This window comes from Tiliqua scincoides, chromosome 2 (genome assembly GCF_035046505.1).
Source record: "Tiliqua scincoides isolate rTilSci1 chromosome 2, rTilSci1.hap2, whole genome shotgun sequence".
NCBI lineage: Eukaryota > Metazoa > Chordata > Lepidosauria > Squamata > Scincidae > Tiliqua > Tiliqua scincoides.
Window position 1 is genome coordinate 212,927,016 of NC_089822.1, and position 23,602 is coordinate 212,950,617.

Here is a 23,602-nt window from a genome sequence, read left to right on the forward strand (position 1 = left end):
GCAACCTTTTACTCATACTTTCCCTTTGCCCAGTTTCCAGTTCTTTCTTTACTCTGAGCAAAACATAGGGTGAGAGGATGCGTTCCTTCTCTGCAAATTCAGATGTGTGTGCCTGAAGTCTCGTGTCTCTGGTTTGCTCTAGCAAGAGTTACACTGTAAGGTTTTTAAAAGAAGACATTTTGTTTGTTTGTTTTTGCTAGTGACTCTGGTGCCCCTCAAAAATGTTGACTCAGGCGTATTTATAAAGGGTCATAATTTTCTTTTGTAAAGAAACTGGAGCTGAATTCAGTAAACACAGCAGGAACCAGTGTTAAGAGAAAATACTCAATTTAGAAAGCACCAATCGGAATACTGACCACATTAAACTTTCCACAGTAGAAGAGACTTCAGTAACATGAAAAAAAATATATGCTGAGACAGCCCTATAACAACAAAGAGAAAGGGCATTTCCCATGATCTAGGGATATCATCAAAATTTGCAGTGTGTAGTTTCCTAGGGCAAGCCTAGACATGTCTACTCAGAAGCAAGTCTCACTATGCTCAGTGCAGTCAATATGCATGGGATGGCAGCTTCAAGCAGGTACTTCAACACAAAGGCACAACTTTTGTGTTGTTCCACAGGATGTGCTGCAAGATTTCTTGCAGAAGTCTTGCACCTGGGCCATCACTCAGCCTTATCAGACAGGAAGGTCAGAGGTAGTTTGTCAAAGGATTTTCCTTTCCACATACAGGCATAATATATTTGCTCAGCTCTGAACCAGGCTGTGCCGACAAGGCTTCTTTCCCATTGAAACCACTGAGCTACCCATCCCCATAAAACACGTCACAATCCTGAGCTCTCTGCCCCCCCCGCCCCCGATATAATGTGAAATGTCAAACAAAACTCTGTCCATTTAACTGCATTATACAGAAATCAAGACATGGCAAATCAAAGAAAGAAAAGCACGTAACTACTTGCAGTTTCAATCCATTTGGCTGTTTTTCCTTTGTTGCACTCTTTGGCTTGTTGAAGGGTGGGCCTGGTGGTGTTTTGCTTTGTGTGTCCAACATCCAAAGATGACGTTAAAAGGAACTGATGTCAGTTTTTCCCCCTAGAGGATTTGCTGTATGACAAGGATGTACTTCAGTGTTTGTATTTCATTTTCTGAAGTATTTTTATCCTAACTTTTGGCCCAATAGGTCCACTGCTTATAACCATAGGAAGCTATTTAGTATCAGTAAACCAAAGTTTTCTTTCAAATGTTTCTGTATCCATTTCTGGCTGTTTTAAAGAGATATTGACAAACTGGAGAGGGTCCAGAGGAGGATAACTAGGATGATGAGGGGAGCTGAAGATCATGTCCTATGAGGCAAGTTGGAGGACATATTTAGTTTGGAGAAGAGATGGTTAAGGGGGGATATGATAATTACCTATAAACTATCCTGAATGTAATTTGTTGGCTATCCTGTCTTTTTGCTTTCTCCTTCTCTCATATGGTGTTTTTCTCTTCCTGTGAAAGCATGGAGAATCAGCCTCCAGACTCTGTAGAACAGAGGTCCCTTTACGAATCCTATAAGACCTCCGAGCATAAAAAGTTAGTATGTACCAAACAGCTGGTGTCTATGATGGAGCAAAAGTCATCACTTAACTTAATGGATTGAGACGTCCATTAAGAGTCCCTCTAGAGCAGTAGAGGCCCTAGAGCAGCCATTTTCAACCACTGTGCTGTGGCACACTGGTGTGTTGAGGATGGTCTGAAGGTGTACCATAGGAGTTTGGGGGAGGGTCATTTGCTAGTAGGGCCACAAGGGGGTGCGAGCCCTTGCTGTCAGTGCTGTGCCTTGTCAATTGTCAAAAAATTGATGGTGTGCCTTGACAATTTTAGTGCCTTGTCAGTGTGCCATGAGATTAAAATGATTGAAAATCGCTACCCTACAGGCAGATTTATAAATGCCAATAGCAGCTTATTTACCCCTTGATGCACATAGCCTTATCTGCCCAGTCGCAAACCACCCAAAATTGGGTCATGACCTACTGGTGGGTCTGAACCCACGGTTTGGGAACTGCTGCTCTAGAGTCTAGGATTTCAATCCTATCCAACTTGCTAGTGCTGATGCAGCAGTGCCAATGGGGAGTGGTCTGCATCCTCTGGTGAGGGGACAATCATGAAGGCTTCATGATGTTTGTTCCTGTACCTTGGGGCTGCACTGCGGCTGCATCAGCACTGGAAAGTTAGATAGGATATGGTCCCAAATGAGCAAGCTCCTCTCTATGAGTGTACAGCGAGTCCCACTCCAACCCAGCCTACTCCTTGCTTGTCTCTACTTTTCAACTCATTACATTAGTTAAGTCATTAGTTAGGTGTGCTCTTGCATGTTGGCCAAGCTCTCCATTTATTTGTGCCACACACCATTTTTCTCTCTTTCTCTCCCACTCTAGAGCCTGTTTCTCCTAAAATCTCATTTGTATTCCTGGGTAAACCATCTAATAACCAGCTTTGAAATTACAGATGAGATTGTTCCTGCATATGTGAAGCTTTAATCCACACAGAAGAGAATGGGATGTTATGCATACAGAATGGCCATGTTGACCCTTTAAATTCTGGGTGAAACATTTTTCACACCTGGACATTTGTAATGTAACAAATGTTACTAGCGGCAACACCAATATGATACCATTGTTTGTGACCTCTGCTGACTTGTGGCTGGTATGCACAATTTATTTTCTATTGTTTAGGTCATCAACCAGAATGGGAGAGGTGAGAAACTGCGACTTTCAAAGCTGTGATCAAGATCCCCAAAACTGTAAAACTAGGGCAGGGAGATGGGGGGGGGGGGTTTGGTGGTGGTTCTTGAACCTTCCCTAAACAGCAGCTGGCAAACTGCATTTGAAATCAAGGAGAATTTCTAAAGTTTCTGATATCACACAGGTCAGCTGTTCATCATGAAGAATTCCACTTGACAGCACAAGCCCCTTGTCTAAGCAGTTCTTTGGATCCTGCCTATATTTTCTCTGCTGTAGCAATGCAATATGAATAAGTGCTCTTGTTTTATCATAAGCACCTCAATTTACTGGGACCAAATTAACACACATGCATCCACAGTGCCTGCAGGCCAATTCCTTCCAAGATGACCTGCACCCCAGCTTGTCAGTTTATCCACAGAATAAGCAAGGCGGTGTCTCTTTTCATGCACTAATCGGCTGGCATCTTCACCAGGTTTGGCCCAGCATGTTGCAAGAATGCAGACAGCCTTTAACCTAACTGTCTATTTCTTCTTTAAAAAAATGCCACAAGATTATTTCAGAGTGAAGGAGGCAGCTGGAGCTCGATTCCAAAATGAAACATCTATTATTACAGTACGCAGTTTTGCAAACATGTGGAGAGGACATGGGTAATAGTCAGTGCACAACAAAGGAATGATTGTATCCAGAACCTCAAACCTGAAATCAAAACTGATGATATATATTTTTGAACACAACCCTGGAGACCCCAAATGAATCTGTAGGGCATATAACATCATTATTCCTCCATTATCTCCCCAAGCATTTGAAGTGTGGTTTTTGTTAGCAGCATAAAATCTGAGCTGCTAAAGGTAAGCTAGTCCTGAGAGAGGCAAATGGAACACATGGTTTTCATTTGCTCTCCTACATGTTTTTAAAAACCTAATTTTACAAATAAGTATTCTCCCCCCCCCCTTAAGAAAGAGAGGAAACAACGTCAGCATGAACTTCCAGTGCTGAAAATGGCAGCAGAAAAGAAAACAGGGCATGATGCTCCGGCTTGCCTTGCTTGAGGCATGGGGCCAATTGGCAGCTGACCGAGGGAAGCAGAACAGGGAAACTTTGGCCCCATGTCATGTGGGGATTTCCCTCTGGTGCCAGTGTGTACTTGGCATGCAACTGTTGCTGTCAGAAGGGGGCTGGTATGATGGCCACACTGAAGCCACAGTGCCTCCCCCTTGGCCTTTTTCTTGCAGCAGTCAGCTGCAAAGCAAGAGGTTGCAGGATAGCACATTTTCTTTGTGCCTGTTTTGACCTCTTGAAAGCATTGTTTGCAGTCATTTGATTGGAGGAGGGTCTTCAAGGCTTTAAGCACCTGTGTTCATGCCCTGCAGGGCAGCTGAATTCAGGGCTCTGAGAACTTGAGGGTTTTTCTCAAGGTTAGGCTTTGGGGCCATAGAGTCGCATGCAGGTGACTTATCTGGGATTTTTTTAACCCCTACTAACCCCTGGGATTAGTAACCCCTGCTAATTGGGTAAGAGGCACTTTTTCAAGTGGGTGCTCCTTTTTTTAGCAGGGGGCGAGTAACTGGCCCACCTCACCCCAGCACTGTCTGTTCTAGTGGCTGTCTGCTGGTATTCATTTGCATCTTTTTAGATTGTGAGCCCTTTTGGGACAGGGAGCCATTTAGTTATTTGATTTTTCTCTGTAAACCGCTTTGTGAACTTTTAGTTGAAAAGCGGTATATAAATACTGTTAATAATAATAACAATAATTTTTTCCTGTGGCATTTTGGCACCTCATTTCCTTGGACTCTGGGGCAATGGACTGTCAAGTTCCAATGTACCATTCAAAGAATGCTGGGAGACAGTAGTAGGACCATAAGTTAATTTATTTCTTTCATGGCTAGCCTTAAACTCTCTGACAGTTGGCCTATCCCCATGGAGCACTTGAAGTGCTTTCACATCTTGCTTCAGGCAAGGGGTCTTTCAGTAAGCTCCATTTCTGGACAGTTGTTAACCTTGGCTCCCTGACCACTCTAATGACTTTTAGGTGCACAAAATTCTTGAGGGATGGTCCTGATAGAAGAACATTTTGTCCAAGTAGACCCACTGTTAGCCTGAAGACTTGCTTCAGATCGCCCAGCCTCCCCTAGCATGGAAGTCATGCCTTTTTGACATGACTGCATGGCTGCAACAACAACAACAACAACAGTATTTATATACCGCTTTTCAACAAAAAGTTCACAAAGCGGTTTACAGAGAAAATCAAGTATCTAATGGCTCCCTGTCCCCAAAGGGCTCACATTCTAAAAAGATGCAACACCAGCAGACAGCCACTAGAAAAGACACAGCTGGGGTGAGGTGGGCCAGTTACTCTCCCCCTGCTAAATAAAAGAGGAGCACCCACTTGAAAAAGTGCCTCTTAACCAGTTAGCAGGGGGACAGCAGGGGTTAGCAAACCTGTTCTGCTGTCATAAACTACTCTGCATGTTAGTCCAATCTGAATAGGGCCACCAGTCTTGTAAACCTGCATGCCGTAACGTGATGGAGAATAGGATTAGGACTATAGGCAATAAAGGTCTCATATGATCCAGAAGAAGATATAGAGAGGCCTGGGTGTTCTGAGGTGTTCGGATAGGGCCCATTTGAAGGCTGATAAGCTGGTTGTTGTTTGGGGGGGGGGTCTTTGTTTCCCACTCAGGAATAATATATTACTGTTTCCATTTGTTTTGGGTTGATGTTATCACTTGCCAGATGAGGGCTACAATGTTTTTCTTAAGGCTCTGCAACATGGCCTTGCAGATGTTGTCTGTGGCCTGTGGGGGGATGGGGACTACTGTGGAGAGTCAATGTGGGTTTAAGGGAATTTAAGGGAATTAAGGGTTTAAGGGAATTGGTAGTAGAGAACTGGCAGCTGTGCATGCTTCCAGAAGCCATTTTACTACAGCACAACTTTGTAGTTCCACTGCCATAAACTTGTTCTGCTGTCATAAACCACTCTTCATGTTAGTCCAATCTGAATAGGGCCACCAGTCTTGTAAACCTCATATTGAAGCAGGGGAATCAAAGGTTGAAGAATTTAGAAATAATTTATGGCAGTGGCAGGATTCAAACCAGGGAAGTCCTGATCCACAGCTCAGCCCCTCAGCCACTGCATTGTCCCAGCTTCATGTCAAATGTGAATTTGTCAAAACAGGTCATATGGCCCAACTGTAAGCATACAGTATATGTTCATACATAAGTTCCACTCAGCCCTGTGGGGCTTATTCTCAACTCAGCTTGCAAAAGACTGCAGAGCTTGTGATGCTCTCTCACCTAATATCTTCACATGAAGCCCATTTTTAGTCATTTATCCAGGCATGCCTTTTCCTCTTGGAGGCATTTGACACTTTTAGGTCAAAGTCCAGTCAACAGGAAAGGCATGTTTCATCCCCATGTGGCATGACTACTCATGGGACCCAGTACTCATTTGGAGCCAATGGGGAAGCTTGGAAGGGAAATATTTTCTCTTATCCTCCATAAGCCACGTGACCACCAATAGGACTCCTTGGACCTGTGCCAGCTCTTTGGCTGTCTCCAGTCTGAGGAGATAAAGGGGGCATGTTGGCTCGCTCTGGAGGGGATAGCATCTGGCACAAGTTGATAGTGTTGGGTGCCACACCCTCCAACATGCTCTTCCCTTCCCCTTTTTGCCCCAATCCTCTTCCCACCCCATTATGCCCATGCTGCCAACTTACTGAGGTCAGCAGGCCTTCTGTTCCCCACCACCATGTGTGGGACCTCCACACATCTGCAGCAATGGTCTAGAAGTACGTGGCTATGTGCACTTCTGCATCAGCATTTGTGATACTATAAAGCACATTCCACTTCCAGAACTAGAGATTCGGCAGCGGGAATGACACTTTGGATTGAGCTGTGATTGGATGCATTTTGATTTTCTTGAAACTTGGTTTCTTGGCTTGTCTTAAGAGTTTTGATTAGATTAATTTCCCTTCCTCCCACTGAGAAAAATATATTACATATTACTATACGATGGAAGTTGTTTTAGCAGAACGATTTCCCTCTCCTCCTGACCTTTAGCAGAATGATTTCCCTCTCCTCCTGACCGTACCTAGAATGGGGGATACCCTCTGCAATGACTTTAACTATGTCACTTCTATTGGAAAAAGGAATAACTTTAACTATATCACTTCTATAGATGTAAATCACTGGTTCCGAACCTGTGGTCCATGGACCACAGGTGGTCTGTAAGACACACAAAAGTGGTCCATGAGATCCTCAGAAAAAAACAAAATCACCTTTGATCATTTCCAGCATTTTACTAAGTAAGTATTCCCCCATGGACCATCAGGCAAGGCTGCAGTGTTGGCTGTGGCAGTGGACAGTCCATTCTTCCCACTCCCTGGGAGTCTATGGTGCAGTGCTCACTTGGGAAAAGCTTCCCCATGGACCACCAGGGAGGGCATAGAATGGAGCACCTGCAGCCTTAGCTGGCAACAAAATCTTATCTATAAAAAAAAATCGAATACATCTCTGATAAATCTTGTCTAATAATTACAAATTTAATTGTATTATTTGGTGTGCAGGGGGTTGCCTGTGGTCCAAGACAATTTCACTTTTTGCATTAGTAGTCCATGGGTCACTAATGGTTGGGAACCACTGGCGTAAATAAAGCAATTTACTTTTCGTCATATAATGGAGGACTTTTTTGATTACTTCCCACTAACCCCCCCCCCACTAGTTTGTTACTGACAATAAAACCGAAGCAGAGGCTATGAAGGTTTTTTTACTTACAATACACAAGCATGTACAGGTCCTAGACTCTGAAACACTGAACCCTAGAGTGATTCCCTTTGCATCGGTTTATGAGATCTCATGGCATGGCTGACACCTTGTGGCTGCATAGAGCTCATGGAGACAGCTGCATGCACACTGGAAGATCAGGAAGAGGGAAAGAAGGGGGGGAAGGAAGCCAGGTAGGGGTACACCCCCACAGATCAGAAAGGACAAGACTATAGGACTGAAGGTGCAATCCTAACTTGCAGGCCAATAGGCCTGCACTGTATCCAGTGCGAGGTAGATGCAGGCTGGGGCACAACTTGGAGTAAGGAGATTTTATTCCCTTTACCCCAGGAAATGCCCCAGGCAACCCTATGGAGCTACTTGGATCTGCACCTGCGATTTTGCGGGTGCAAATCCGAGCAGCATGTGTATTGCCTGTATGGGGGTTAGGATTTGGCCTGCGCTACCACAGCCGGTCCCAACTCCCTCTGCACGTCTCTGCACTGGCTTACTCTCCTCCTCAGTAGCCGTGACTGCACAGCACCTTCGCAACACTTGGGAGCTATCCAAGGGATTTGTGGTGGCTGGGGGGGGGGGATTTCGCTGTGAAATAGGTACACCTTTTTATCCACAGGCTTCTATTCCCAGACCCCCTTCCCCACGGATACATAAAACTGTGGATAATGAAATACGTAGTTTTTGGAGCCCACCTAAAGACTCCGGAGGCCACCGGTGCAGGCTCTTCTTAGGCCCCTAGAGGCTGTGCATGGCCTTTACAGGCCTCAGAAGAGCTTGCAGAGGCAATCGGCAGCTCCAGTTGCCTCTGGAGACTTCAGGTTGGGCTAAATATGGCTCAAGCAGGTCCAGGTGACCCACCTTGAACCAGGTTTGTATAGCTAATTCGTGGTTGCAGAGGCCCCACCTGTATTCTGTCTCCTGGACCTACACTGCCCCCTGGTGTCTTGCAGGTAGCATTGCACCTACTTTGCATCAAGTTCTCTTTCCCATAGTTAATTTGTTTAGCTAAAAAAGCCTTTATTCCAGCATTGCTCAAAGAAAATGCGTTTTGGTCTGTGCAAACATTCAAATCTCATTTCTAATTTCAACATGCACAACACTTAAATAAGGTGTTCCTCTCCCAATCAGGATTCTATATGCAGCATGCATAATTTTGAGTTGTGAAGCCTTGCATGCATACAAATAAATCACCAGCTAGTGAACTTAAGGTTGAGAGCCCAAAGGGGGAAAAATTTTTTTTGCTCAATTATTTTACAGTCAAGTAGAGATTGGAACCTCAGCTTGTAGCCTTGGTCAAAATATTCATCATTCAACATAATTAGTCTGTATACTGTAAAATGGACATGGCAACAGCAAATGTGTGGGCAACCAAATGATAACAGTTCAGCTAATTGACAATGTCCAGTTAATTACCAATGGGATGCGATGCGACGCATCAGGACAACAGTATATTCCTGTTTAGCTGGTATTCAAAGGTATTTGTGGATAGGATTTTGATAGGATAGGAAATTGGAAAGGTATTTGTGGAAAGGTATTTGAGATAGGATCTCAAAACATACAGACAAACAGGCCTTGCTGAGGGAGAATCAGCATGGCTTCTGTAAAGGTAAGTCTTGACTTACGAACCTTAGAGAATTCTTTGAAAAGGTCAACAGGCATGTGGATGCTGGAGAACCTGTAGACATTATATATCTGGACTTTCAGAAGGCGTTCGACATGGTCCCTCACCAAAGGCTACTGAAAAAACTCCACAGTCAGGGAATTAGAGGACAGGTCCTCTCATGGATTGAGAACTGGTTGAAGGCCAGGAAACAGAGAGTGGGTGTCAATGGGCAATTTTCACAATGGAGAGAAGTGAAAAGCAGTGTGCCGCAAGGATCTGTCCTGGGACCAGTGCTTTTCAACCTCTTCATAAATGACCTGGAGACACAGGTGAGCAGTGAGGTGGCTAAGTTTGCAGATGACACCAAACTTTTCCAAGTGGTGAAGACCAGAAGAGATTATGAGGAGCTCCAGAAGGATCTCTTCAGACTGGAAGAATGGGCAGCAATATGGCAGATGCATTTCCATGTCAGTAAGTGTAAAGTCATGCACATTGGGGCAAAAAATCAAAACTTTAGATATAGGCTGATGGGTTCTGAGCTGTCTGTGACAGATCAGGAGAGAGATCTTGGGGTGGTGGTGGACAGGTCGATGAAAGTGTTGACTCAATGTGCAGCGGCAGTGAAGAAGGCCAATTCTATGCTTGGGATCATTAGAAAAGGTATTGAGAACAGAACAGCTAATATTATAATGCCATTGTACAAATCTATGGTAAGGCCACACCTGGAGTATTGTGTCCAGTTCTGGTCGCCGCATCTCAAAAAGGACATAGTGGAAATGGAAAAGGTGCAAAAGAGAGCGACTAAGATGATTGCTGGGCTGGGGCACCTTCCTTATGAGGAAAGGCTACGGCATTTGGGCCTCTTCAGCCTAGAAAAGAGGCGCCTGAGGGGGGACATGATTGAGACATACAAAATTATGCAGGGGATGGACAGAGTGGATAGGGAGATGCTCTTTACACTCTCACATAACACCAGAACCAGGGGACATCCACTAAAATTGAGTGTTGGGAGAGTTAGAACAGACAAAAGAAAATATTTCTTTACTCAGCGTGTGGTTGGTCTGTGGAACTCCTTGCCACAGGATGTGGTGATGGCGTCTGGCCTGGATGCCTTTAAAAGGGGATTGGACAAGTTTCTGGAGGAAAAATCCATTACGGATTACAAGCCATGATGAGCATGTGCAACCTCCTGATTTTAGAAATGGGTTATGTCAGAATGCCAGATGCAAGGGAGGGCACCAGAATGAGGTCTCTTGTTATCTGGTGTGCTCCCTGGGGCATTTGGTGGGCCGCTGTGAGATACAGGAAGCTGGACTAGATGGGCCTATGGCCTGATCCAGTGGGGCTGTTCTTATGTATTTCATCTCTGAATATGAAGATTCAGTGTAGCTATCAAGGCTGATAGGTGGGAAGATTCCATGGGTAGAAAAGGGGCTGGAGTTTAGGAGCCCCTTTATAGGAGAATCATGAAGTGCACTTAGCAAATATGTATTGAAAGTGACCTAGAAGAGTAGGTGGGACTTGTAACTTTCCCAATGTTTGGAAGCACCAGCTGTACCCATCCTGTTTTGCCCTCCAAGCAGCCAGCAAGCTCTACATGGTCCAAAGGTAGCTCTGCACATTTTACAGCTCCACAGGACATAAATTGACTTAAGAAAGCCACAGCTGGACTGAAAAGGCTACTGCTGTGTTTATCCAGTTCTTCAGCATAAGGTTAGGGGAGAACTTGGCCAATCAATCTTATGTGGTGTCCAAAGTAAAAAAAAAAAAAGCCAGCAAACTCTTGAACGACAGCCAGAGAGGCCTGGGAAGAAGAAAAGAGGCTGCAATTCTCAATAGACATTTGTGCCCTTCTGGAGATGTCCTTATCTGAACTATGTTGATCATATTCACACTCTTGGAAGAATATATGAAACTGAGGAACATTATTACATGAGGGGGTGGAGGATGGGGAGCTGGGCTGGGAGAGAGAGAGACAGAGACAGAGACAGAGACAGAGAGAGGCAGGCAGGCAGGCAGGCAGGCAAATGAGTTAGTTCAACTACTTAAGAACAGAAGAAGAGCCCCACTGGATCAGGCCAATCCAGCTTCCTATATCTCACAGGGACCTACCAGATGCTTCAAGACAAGGCAACAAAACACAACCTGCATCCTGGTGCCTTCCCTGGCATCAGGCAATCTGAGGTATCCTACCTCTAAAACCAGGAGCTTGCATATACCTACCATGACTTGTAGCATGTGATAAAATTTTCCTCCAGAAATTTGTCCAATTCCCTTTTAAAGGCATCTAGGCAAGGCACTTAGACACAACTTATTCAGCTCAGCATTCTGAGCCTCATCTTGCTTGAATCACTATTAAGAGATCATATGGGGGTTCCTTGGTAAAGTAAACATGCTACTAGACAGATTTGTCCAAAGAGCTTGCCTTTCAGCATTCAGATCTATATCTGCTTTATACAATATCAATCAAAAGTGACATATCAATAAACAATCCACCAAACAATCAAAAGTGACATATCACCATCAACAGCAGACATCAAAAGAGATGTTCTTTTTATATCTGAACATAAAAGCAAACTTACCAAGAACTCACCAAGAATTTAAAAACCAATGATCTGCTTATAACATTTGTGCCAAGAAAAATAGAGTAACATTTCCAGTAACTATAAATTAGTTAACTTTGCAAAGTTGTTTTTTTTAAAGCTTTGGACATAAATTCTGAGAAGAAAAAGAAAAAGTTGTCCAAGGATAACACATCTGAAAGAAAATTCTAAATGAGAGAACACGTGTAGGAGTTCCAGGACACCTGAATTTATATCTTGTTTTTATTTACATTTCTAGTCTACACAGTTCCCAAAGCTCAGAGCAGGTAACGTTTTATATAATATTGAATAAAACGTTTCTCATTTACCACAGGAAAAAAAGTGACACACACTAACAACCTAACCTCCTGCAGACTGAATCCAGGTCACCAAATGCTAACTCAGATAGGCCTTATAATAGTTACCAAAAGACAATTCCAGTTTAGACACACAGCTTCTAATGTGGTACAAACCTCTCAAGGAACAGACCGCTTCAGAATACACATCAGAGTTGATTGTTTGAAACATTACTCAAATGTCCCTGCATGTGGAAAGCTGACATGTTTTTCTACAGACATGTGACAAATGTTTCAAACAATGTTTTCAGGTGGAAGAGTCCTGCAAGGATGATATAATATATGTGGCAGCATATTTGAATCAATCTTAGACTTTGGCTTTAGTTAGTTCCCAGAGGAAGTGCACCATGAATGATCATTTATATAGTATTTGTTTTCTGAACTTATCACACAGACTAAGGACTGGGCTGCTGTTCTTTCTCAGACAGTGATGGAATGTAGGAAATGTTGTCTCTTCCATGAAGCGATTCATTGACCAAGACCAAAGAGTCATTTTTGTTCGGATGTATGCAAAAAACTCTTCTGCAAACATGTTCCAAGCATTATCTGCAAAGTGAGGGAGCTGCAAACCAGTTCCCAATAATGTTTTTGTACGATAGCAGGAGAAATTAAAATGATTGGAGAATTCCGAAGCACCATCTCATCTATTTAATTCAATACACTCTGTAGAATAAGGTGGAGGAAGCCTTTCAACTACACTTTTATGCCATAAACTATAATTAGATGTTTTCAAGAGACTTTTCCAATATTGTAGAACAACTTTCAAAATAAACAGTTAAAATGTATTTCTTGGGGGACGACGACACCAACCCTATCATTTCCTTATGTTGCAAACTGCGGTAAGGTTTTCTTCCTTCATTTAATTTAATTCTAACACCACCTAGTGGTCGGTCAGAATATTGGCAATGTAATGCATCTCCATGCTAAAATATACATGTGAGGAGTAAGACTGTAGGACTTGAGTAGAGAGACCTGAGTTTGAGTCCCTTCTTAGCCCAGGAATTCATATCAAAGTGTACCTGGACACTCATATTCAATTCCCATTCCATGCCATTCTTTATTATATGTCTCTTTCCAAACTTTAGGACTAGAAATTGATACAATTAAATACAGAGGAAATAGCATTAACTCTTTATTATAGTAGACTCTTCTCGTGAGTCCAAATGGATTTGCAGTGACTTGACATGTACATGTAAACTATCATATACTGGGTTGTACCCTAAATAGTACTTTCACAAAGGCTATCTTCCCTCCCTGCTTCTCTCAAGGCAGCTTCCTGATCCTCCAAACCACTTCTGAGGGGCAGGAAACCCTTAGGGCAGAGCTTTTCAAACTGGGGCGTCGCAATGCCCCAGCCTGTGGGCCCTGCCCCCTTAAGGGGCGGAGGCAGCGGCGTGATCCCCAGAATCGCACCGCTCAGGGGGTGCGTACACGTACCCAAGCCCCTGCAGCCTCCTAGGGGTGCGGGGAGCCCGGCGTGACCTGCAGCAGGGCTCCCCGCAACAGTGAAAGTAGATGCGATCGTGCTCCACTTCCACTTTAGCAGAATGGAAGAATGTAGCACATTGGAGAAGGGAATCCCTGAGAACTGCTCAGAGGTAGTTTGTAGACTTTCAGGAATTTCCCCCTCCCATAGCAGCCCCCCATGCCACTTCCAAATCATTCTTGGGGGTTCCCTGATCCACTGCAGCAGTTTTTCAGGGGCCTTGGGGGAGTAGTGAAAAAGATAGCATGTACTTGCACCCTTGCACAATCACTGCATAGGCTACAACCTATCTTCTTCTACCCTACCCTCTCATACAGAAGGATTCCATAGCAATTACATAAAACATAGACCAATTGAGTTGTCCATTCAGCATGTGTACTGAATATACACATGTGAACTGCGTTAGGTCAGAATCAGAAGGTGGGACGGAAATTAAGCAAGTAAGCAAAAAAAATATATTAGTCATGTACAATAAACTAACTGATTTTAGGGATCTAATATACCGTGCCAATGGATGTGTTCAGATTCAAAACATCCTGTTTCTGTTGAACTAAGGCTAGAGTCCTATGGAACCTTCTGTGATAGCAAGCACCACTGAACACATTGAGACATCCTTCTAATAAACAGGCTTAGTGTTGGGATACACATGGTACTTAAAGGTGGAATCCAATGCACGTTTTCTCAGAAGGAAGTTCCTCTGTGTTTGATGGAGCTTACTGCCAGGTGAACGTCCATGGCACTGAAATTTACAGGCTCAATTTGACCCTCAAGATACACCAGTATATCTCCATGAATGGTAGAGCAACAACAGTCCCGCCAGTGTCGAAGCCTGCCTGCTGACAGATCACCACAGTTGCCAGCGCAACACTGAAAAATTGCCGTGCTGCAATAGCTTGGTCATCTCTTGGATGCCAGCACAACTCCACCACTGGTGAGGCCAAACAAGATCAAGATTGGGACAATAGAAATGTCCTCAATGACAGAAAAAAAGCTACGCCAACAACAGAGCTGGTAGGTAAGAGTAACCCCAGAAGGAAAAACAAGAAAATTGCACTTCTTGCCATGCCCTTAGCTGCCCACTTTCCTATGATGGTGCATAGGATTCAGGCTACATTTGGCAGGGAATTACTCCAGTGCTAAAGTCTCTGCCACAATCTGCACCTCAGATTAACAAACATGTGGCATGAGGCTATCTGCTCTCTCAAAGGGGAATTGGTAGTGGGAACCATGGTACCGTTGTGAAAGGGCACTCTTGTCCTTCACAACAAATATGGCAAGATGGGGTCAGGATTCCTCTTGCAGTGATTCACTCAACTGGAACCTCAACCTCGTCACCCCAAAAGGGAAGGACAATGCACCTCACAAAGGTAAGCAAAGAGGGAGAGAGAATCCTATGCTGCAAGTACTGAGGCTGCCTCTCTCTCTCTCTAATCTCTAACACCATCATTGAGGATTATCAAATGTGTCTGTTGATATGATGGACTTGATGTCACCTGTAGATGCAAAAGACCAAACTGCTCTGGAGCGCTAAACAATCTCACCTGATTATTTTGAATGAATTGTTTAACAAACCTCAATGGGACGTCCCAAATTTGCACTGGCTATTTTGCCGGTGTAGACTTGACTCTATGTTAGGTTTTTCAACCCAACACAGAGTTCAGGATTCAGCAGAGCAGAGCTCTACTGGACCCCCTCCTGCCCCAGTGCAATGTGCAACAATCACATTGATGGTTATGACTTTTGTTTATCATAGTGGAATGACCTTGTCCTGATACTGTGCCCTTGTTACACAGTATCAGGGTGGGATGAGGTTATTGTACTGTGGGTTAAAAAAAAATCTTTGTCATTGAGGTTTGTAAAAGAAAGCACAGGGCAGACCAGGTGCAGAACCCAGTAGTTAGTGCAGCCATTTTAAACTACTGTACCACGGCACACCAGTGTGCCATGGATGGTCTGCAAGTGTGCCATGGGAGTTTGGGGGATATCAATATCAAATATCAAAAGAACGAAGGAGATAATGCAAAGGATAAAAAGAAAGCACAGTTCAGCTAGCAAAAGAAGAAAAGGGAGTGGGTGCAAAAGCTGGCAAAGGTGCTTGAAAGCAGTAGAAAATTTTTTAAAAAGAAAAAAAACCCCTTTCTTTGGTCCTCCCACTCTCCTACATACTCAAGCTCTTTAAGGATCTTGGTCAGAGCACCTATACTTGCATCAAGTTCAGAAGGCAACCCCCCTCCCCATGAAGCCTCTGCTGTTTCCGATATCAGACCTGGACAAATGCACAAAGTGGTGTATGTGACTCCACTTTTTATAACTTGAGGAACTAGCCACTTTTCACTTGTGGGATTGCGTCCCTGGGCTGCTAAATGTTCTGCTCTTGGGAAATAAGTGAGCATCATGGTCCAATGAACCATCCCAAAGCCAGGTTCTTTTTTTATTGGTCAGGTGGAGAAGGAGAAGCTCAGACAATAAATCACCACACAATCAGGCACATGGCCACATCATCTGAATGTCTTGAGGTGTCACAGAAATCTGAGGCACTGGAAAGCTCCAACACAGGTTAAACAAGAGGAACAAATTGTAGGAAATCTGAGATTTTCATTTGAGGGGCTCAGTTTTTCCCAGGGCAGGATAGTGCAAGTGGCACCCAAGATAAGTGCTGAACCCAGAGGCCTCTGGACTGAACTGTTGTCATTTCAGGTGGAGCACTGGGCATACTGAAGCAAATGCATGAGACTCCAGTGTGCTACCTTTGGTGGTCTGACTGGTATTGCTCCCTGAGAGAATTCCTCATAAGGAGATGGCTGTTCAGGGAAGCATTAAAGAAGGCAGTCTGTTTCCTGACCACACTGCGGTTCCAACTGCATGTACAACAGAATGCCCAAGAGGTAGAAGTGCCGTAAGACATAAGATTTCTTCACTCACAGTCACATTCTAATAATGTCTGAACCAATATCTTGTCCATCTGGTGTGAGAACTCCCAGTGCTCTTGCAATGTGACTTCAGCTGTTGGACCAATTTCATCTCTATTCACTCAGCAGTAACACAATTGGATTCTGTGTTTTCTGTGGCTATAGCAACCCATTAATTCTCTTCTCTCTGTGGTCATTGTGTTTGCTTTCACCGCCCTGGAGCTGCCACTTTTTTTTTGTTTTAATGGTTTTCACACTACACTAGTATAATTATCAATGTTTATTTTCTGTTTTCCTCTTATATTTTTGGAACTTTGAAACTAGCAAACGCTTTGAGCAATTAAAAGCAGTTGGCTTCCCAGAACAAGCTGATTCAGTAGCAGTTTAAGCAGCTATTTCAATCCCCAGCATATCAACTCAGACTGGTTATTCATGACCTATCAGCTTGGACAATTTGATGTAAATTAAGGAATGAGTTTGCAGGGGGCTTTTTTTGTTTTGTTTTGTTTTTTCCCCCTGTGTCCTATGTTTTCATTTGGCTATCAAACATACAACTTGGTGGTCCATAATATGTGTAAGGACTTGTTCAAGTGCACCTATTTGTGTTGAAACCTCTTATCAAAAGAGGCCTAGATTCATGTCTTTATGACTATATTACTAATTAATCAGGGGAAATATTTCTGTTTTATTGCAGGCTCCAAGACAGGGCAGTGCCTGGGTTAATTTATGAAAGCGCTTGCGAGATGCACAGCAAAGCACATTAGGTAGACTGCAATGACATAAATTAAATATATCTGACAATAATGCACACTGAAATTAAAGAAGCAATGCAGAAACTGCTCCATTTGCTCCATGCATAAAACACATCCCTATGTGAATCGACTCTATGATTTTTGAAATATTATGATCAGAGGCTTTCCAATAATCCATTCATGACACAATCTCAGTTTGCTCGTATAAAGTTTGAGATAATGGATTGCTTTGAGGATTGCACAGTGTATAGCTTGAATGGGGCAATTCTACTGTACTGTGCTGTGCTGTTATAAGCCTCCAACCTTCTGCCTCAATACAACATTTGTGGCTGCTGGAAATCTCAACATTCCACTCGAGATATAATGTCCAATTCCTACTTAGTGTGAAAGACAAAAATTGAATTGCTATATATGTGAGCTAATAAGGTTTGAAATAGCTAATCTACCCTAGCAATTGAAGCTATCTCATTAAGATACCTGGTACATGTTCTGCAGATAGGGGCTGTTACAAGCTACCACCACATGGGGTCCTCTTTTCCCAAAGCTACAGTCATCCATTTCTAAACCAGACAATACTTTTAAATATTACCTGTGCTTCTATTCAAACACCTTTTTTGTGCTGGTTTTATGTCAGAACAGAAGAAAAGGATAATTAAAAAAGGATACGGGCTTCTTTTATAGGATGGACATTGTCCTGGAGAGTTTGCATTTCTCTGACATACAGGCACAATGGAAAGCAGTGAAGATTATTGCCGTTAGCTGATGATACACACACACAAGATGATACACATCTTCAGTATTTCATAGACAATAACAGGGACATTCCTGTGCATGAGTGGGAGGGACTCAGGGACTGATGCTCTTTTGCTCCCAGAATGCACCATTCTAGAGATCCTGGGTGGATACAGGGCAAAATAGCAGCACAGACATGCCAGGCTAGTGGACAGAAGAAGGCCAGTGAATTCAATGCTTTTCAAATCAACAGTCATAAGAACATAAGAAAAGAACATAATGTCAAATCAACATTAATCTGTGTCACCTGCTTGATGACATCACTTCCAGTCTGACAGATTCTCATCCTAAAAAGTGGGGCCCTGTGCTAAAAGTTTGAAAACCACTGGTTTAGGATATTGTTGCTGCCATGACCCTACAAAAGTCAGGTTTAATTAAGATGTACCCTTTGCTGAATCAACCTACCTGTAGAAAAGAGCTTTCAAATTCTGCAAAGGCAAAAAAAAAAAAAAAAGCTCTACAAATCTGGGATATGACAAAGAAATACCTAACGCTCTAATCATGAATGGAAGCCACAGACATGACTCCTAATTATTTCATCTTGTAGTCCAAATCAAATGGATTCTCTCCCTATCTCCCTGGGATGTTCTGGGAGAACATCTCCGTGTCTTATTGATCCACTGATTTATAAAAGCAGCACATGCTACTCTTTTTGTATCTTATTCTGATCTTTTTTTCCTTGAAGTAGAGCTGGGTGAATCTCAGTGCATTACTAATGCATTGCTAATCTTAGAAACGTACTCTGAGTTCCCCCCCCCCAAATAATTTATCAAATCAAGAGCAAACACAGTGCATCCATTATTTAGGAGGCTGGTGCCCCTACTCCTTAAATCATTGTTCTGCAAAGCTAAAGCAGAATTAAGATTCATAGCACAGAAGAAGGAACACAATATAAAGTGCATCATTAGGAAGCAAAAGGAGACAGGAAAATAAATTGCTGTGAAGTATTTCACAATTCTGCATTTCAGACCAATATTCTACATAAACTGCATAAAGGTCATCATGCACAAGCCACCCAATTCACAGCTCAGTAACAGGAGACACACACGAGTTTCCTGGATTTCTTATGTCAGATAGTTGCACATTTAATTCATTTTCTGCTGAGATCACCATTTTAGGATGATATTTCTGACTGTAGTACCGTTCATCCATAAGGCTTATGTATTATCCTGTATGAAAGAAGAACCATTTATGGCAGTGATTCTCAAGGTACACAACTCATTGGATTGGTATGATAAAGGACTGCAGATGATTTGACACTCCCTATGACTCATCTTCTGTTAGTGCTATTATCATCACTTCAGTCCTCAGAAAAGTCTGCATGTTGGCTTCCTACAATCTTTGGATTGTCATCTGTAACCAAAACTGGACAACAACTTTATCTTGCTCTTGTAGATCTAACTGATGCTTTTGCTCTGATGGAGAAAGAGAAGTCCTGAGCCAGGGTGTCAGATGTAAGGCTCATGGGTGGGATAAAGCCTGTGGAAGCTCTTTATCTGACCTGAGTGAGCTCTCCCAGCACCACCATCAACTGCTCTTAGCTGCTGAGCTGTGAAATGACGCATGGGCAGAAGGGGTGCTGCTGAAAGGGCAGCTCTTGAAGAGCTCTTGGAGAGCAATTATTATGCAGGCCACCCTTTCAGCAGTGCTGCTTCTGCTGAGGTGTCACTGCTGAAAGAGTGGCCTGCAGGATAGCTGGGCTCTCCCATATTCTGAAAATGCAAACAAGATTTGCATATTTTCTCTTCTGTCATTGGCAGCTAATGAGTTCCTAGGTGAGAAAGTCATGCTTATTTCTGGTCATCACCTGCATGTCGTTTACCGCTTAATGACATCACTTCTGGCCCTCAGCACCCACCATGAATGCTATTTGGCCTGTTGTATAACATGACTCTGACACCCTTGTCCTGGGCCAAATTACAACTAACATTTAGGAACCAGAGTGGGCATGAATAATTATCTTCATAATATAATGTTTACTATGAGGGATGCAGGAAAGGGTTGTCTCTTAACCCCCTTGTAATTTAACTTTAACTTCTACATAAATAATTTAGGTGTGCCCCCGTATCTGTTCTGGAACCACCCATGGACAACAGATACAAGGGAATGCCCCCACCCTTCTGAGGCAGGGGAGCTAAGCTTCCCTTGACTCCTGAGGGTGTTCTGAACCTTGCAGAGGCCATGCACATCTGCCAGCGGTCTCAGAATGACTCTTAGAGTGAAAAAATGTGACTGCCGGGTTTTTTTGGTAAAACTGAAAGTGACTTTTTAATGCCTTTTAAGGCATTAGCAGACCTGGAGAAGCCCACCTTCTAAATGATAGAATGCTTGTATTTGTAACCAAATGAGTGTTATTTAAATTGGAACACAGAATATTTATATTTTCCCAATATAACCATTACTGTTTAATGAAATCAAAGGTGTATAGTTAACAATATGTACACAGGCCTACACACGTTTGCAGTCTTAAAAATTAGACCTATTCTTGGGTATATTTTGGGTGCTGAATCCAAAAATGGCATCTGTTTTGCCTGATTGCCTCTAGTTTGGGGACATGGCATAGCCACCTTATATGCCGATTCAAGCAGCTTCCTCGTGAGGAAGCCATAGTGTCTGCTTCCTCATGAGGAAGCTGCTTGAATCAGCAAATAAGGTGGCTATGCCATACCCCCAAAACTAGAGCCAACCAGACAAAACAGATGCCATTTTTGGATTCAGCACCCCAAAAATATCCTAAATTTGGATGACCTGTGAGCATGGGTCAGAATGTATGGGAGAAAATGGTCTCTCAGATAACCCGGACCCAAACCATGAAGGGCTTTAAAGGTCAATACCAGTACCTTGAATTGGGCCTGGAAACAAATGGGCAACCAGTTCAGTCATTGAATCAGTGGTCCAACAGAATCAAACCACCTAGCTCCAGTAATCACCCAGGACGCTGCATCCTTGGCAACTAAAAAAAAGTGTTGTGGGTTTTTTTGGTAATCTTGTGTTATATAAACATTTAAAGGTTTATACTGATCAGCGGTGTCCAAACATTTTGGCAGGAGGGCCACATCATCTCTCTGACACTGTGTTGGGGCCGAAGGGGGGGAAAAGAATTAACTTACATTTAAAATTTGAATAAATTTACATTAATGAATTTATTAGAGATGGCACTTATATGAATGAATGAAGGTCTTGCAGTAGCTCAAGGCTTATAAAAGGTCTTGCACAAAGCAAGGACAGCCTTTCGTTCACTGCCACTGCTGCATTACAGGCATGAAACAACAAGCAGTGGAGGGAGCCCTCATCCCAGAGCTCAGTGAGAGGTCTTCATGCTGAGAGCATTTGCATCAGGCCAGCACAGACTCCAGCAAGTATCTGGAGAGCCAGAGGTTCACTGGAGACTGGGAGCCCCCAAGGGCCACAAGTGGCACCCCTGATATAGATATACGTTTAAAGATCTATAAGGCAATGATATTTTACATTTATGAAAAAGTAAATAATAATAGGTATTCATTGGAAATCTGAATTTAAGTGAAATAGGAACAATTAAGATCCACTGTATAACTAATGATCTATCAGATGTATTAAAAATAAAATAAAAGCATGCACCCTTGCTCTAACTGGATAACATAGCAAGAGATGCATTGAGGAATGGATTTTTTAAGAAACAGGCTAGGTTTCTGCAAGTTCTTCTATGGTTTAGGCCTTTGAAGAAGAGGTCTAGGGTGAGTTTGGAAACACAGTATGCTATGATAAAACAAGTAGAGCTCAGTGCTATTTTAGATTCAAGTCAGTCAGAGGTGAAGTACATGTTTCTGAGTTTCATTCTCTACCTTTTTCCTGTATTAACAACTTCTCATGAGTTTTATTAACACAGAGAGAGAGAGAGAGAGAGAGAGAGAGAGCGCACGCAGGTATGGTCAGAGGTAGAGATGTTTTTTGTGAAGTACATTTTGGGATGGAGGATGTTCAGGAGACATAGTGTGGGATACGGGCTGCCCCTCCTGGTGAGTCCTTCTCCTTATTACTCAGATGAGATGCCCTGTCCTTGCAGATTCAGGCACAAGAGGGACATGGTGGAATCCAAGATCAGAGTACCTGAAATGGAGCTGAGAATTCAAGCAATATCCTTTCGTGTATCTATCTTTGCTATGCACTTTGAGAACAATACATTTTATTGGAAAGCAGTATACTGTGTAATGATTCTAAATAATAAAAAGATATTTCCTATAATTGTTACTAGCTTTGACTGTTTGTTGCTTGTGCAAAACTCTCCCGTCCATTACTAAAGTTCCCCAATGTGTACGTGTCATAGTCTATAGGCAGATTGTGGGGGGTGGAAGTGATGGTGCAAGCAAGACTAGGATTCCAACTGCTTCTCCTACCTCCTCCTACCTACCATATGACTTACAAGTAGAATTTCAAAATCTGAAATGGGTGGAATTGTGAGAGAAAACACTGAATATTCCTAGAAGGATAACAAAATAGAACCTGGATATTATTCAACCACTCATTATATCATGTGTCTGCTATAGCACCCTGCCAATACAGGTGGCATTTTGTCTAAGCCAGGGGAATGCGTTGGCTATACTTTAGCATGGCTCAGATTTTGAGTTCAGGTTACGTGTTCATTATCATGAGGAAAAAAAATGAGGCTAACAGCACAATCTTATCTTCTGCTGGAACAGGCAGGCCAGATCGTGTGCACTGTATCCAGCACAAGATAGAAACTCTTCCCCTTATCTCCAGGTAAGCAACTGCAGCCTCAATGGGTCTCCTTGTACTTAATAATAGTAATCTCCATTGACTATAATGGGACTTCTGAGCAGACAGGCAAAGGATTTGGCTGTTTGTCATCTCCTTCTTGACTAGAAGTTGAGCTTTTCTTTAACCCCTTCTCATTTGCTCTGTTTTGCTGCTCCTTGCATCAGCCCCTCCTTCTGGCTATTATCAATCTACCAATCCAGTTTACTCTTCCTCCTTCCTTAGTATAGTATTTTGACCTTCTGCCTGGCAGTTTGTCTAGTCATCTTCTTATTTCTCCTCTTTCCCTCATCTCTGGACAAATGGCTTGTTTATGGTAGAATTGATTGCTTATGACCATTCAAAGGCCTTCTTGGAGCCTGAATGGATATATGCATTCCTGGAAGCTCAATTTACTTGCAACTGCAGAATTTCAAACTGATGACTTCAGGCACATCACAACTCCAGGCAATTTCAGCCATTTCCTTTGGTTCCCCCATATACACACAACAGTACCCCTCTAAAATGTGTTCTGAAAATTAAAATTCCACATGACTCATGACAACTCTCCTTGAGCAGGCTTATTTTCCTCTTTCTATATCAGATGTCCTGACCTTGCAAGATTTGTTAGAGCCAATCAGAAGTGGTGTTAGAGCAGAACATGCTGACCCTGGCCTTCTTCTGAGAGTGAGGAACAGCACCTGTACAGGAAGCTCTAAACTTTGCCATCTGAGCGACAGAAAAAAGTGTCTCCCTTTGTGATATGGAGCCAGTTTGGACAATACTTTAAAGTCCAACTATTCACACATGGTAAAATGCACCAACAGTGACAGAGTTTGCACGTCCCTGCCTCTCGCCTCCCTTCTGGAAGAGTTTGGGGAATTTGT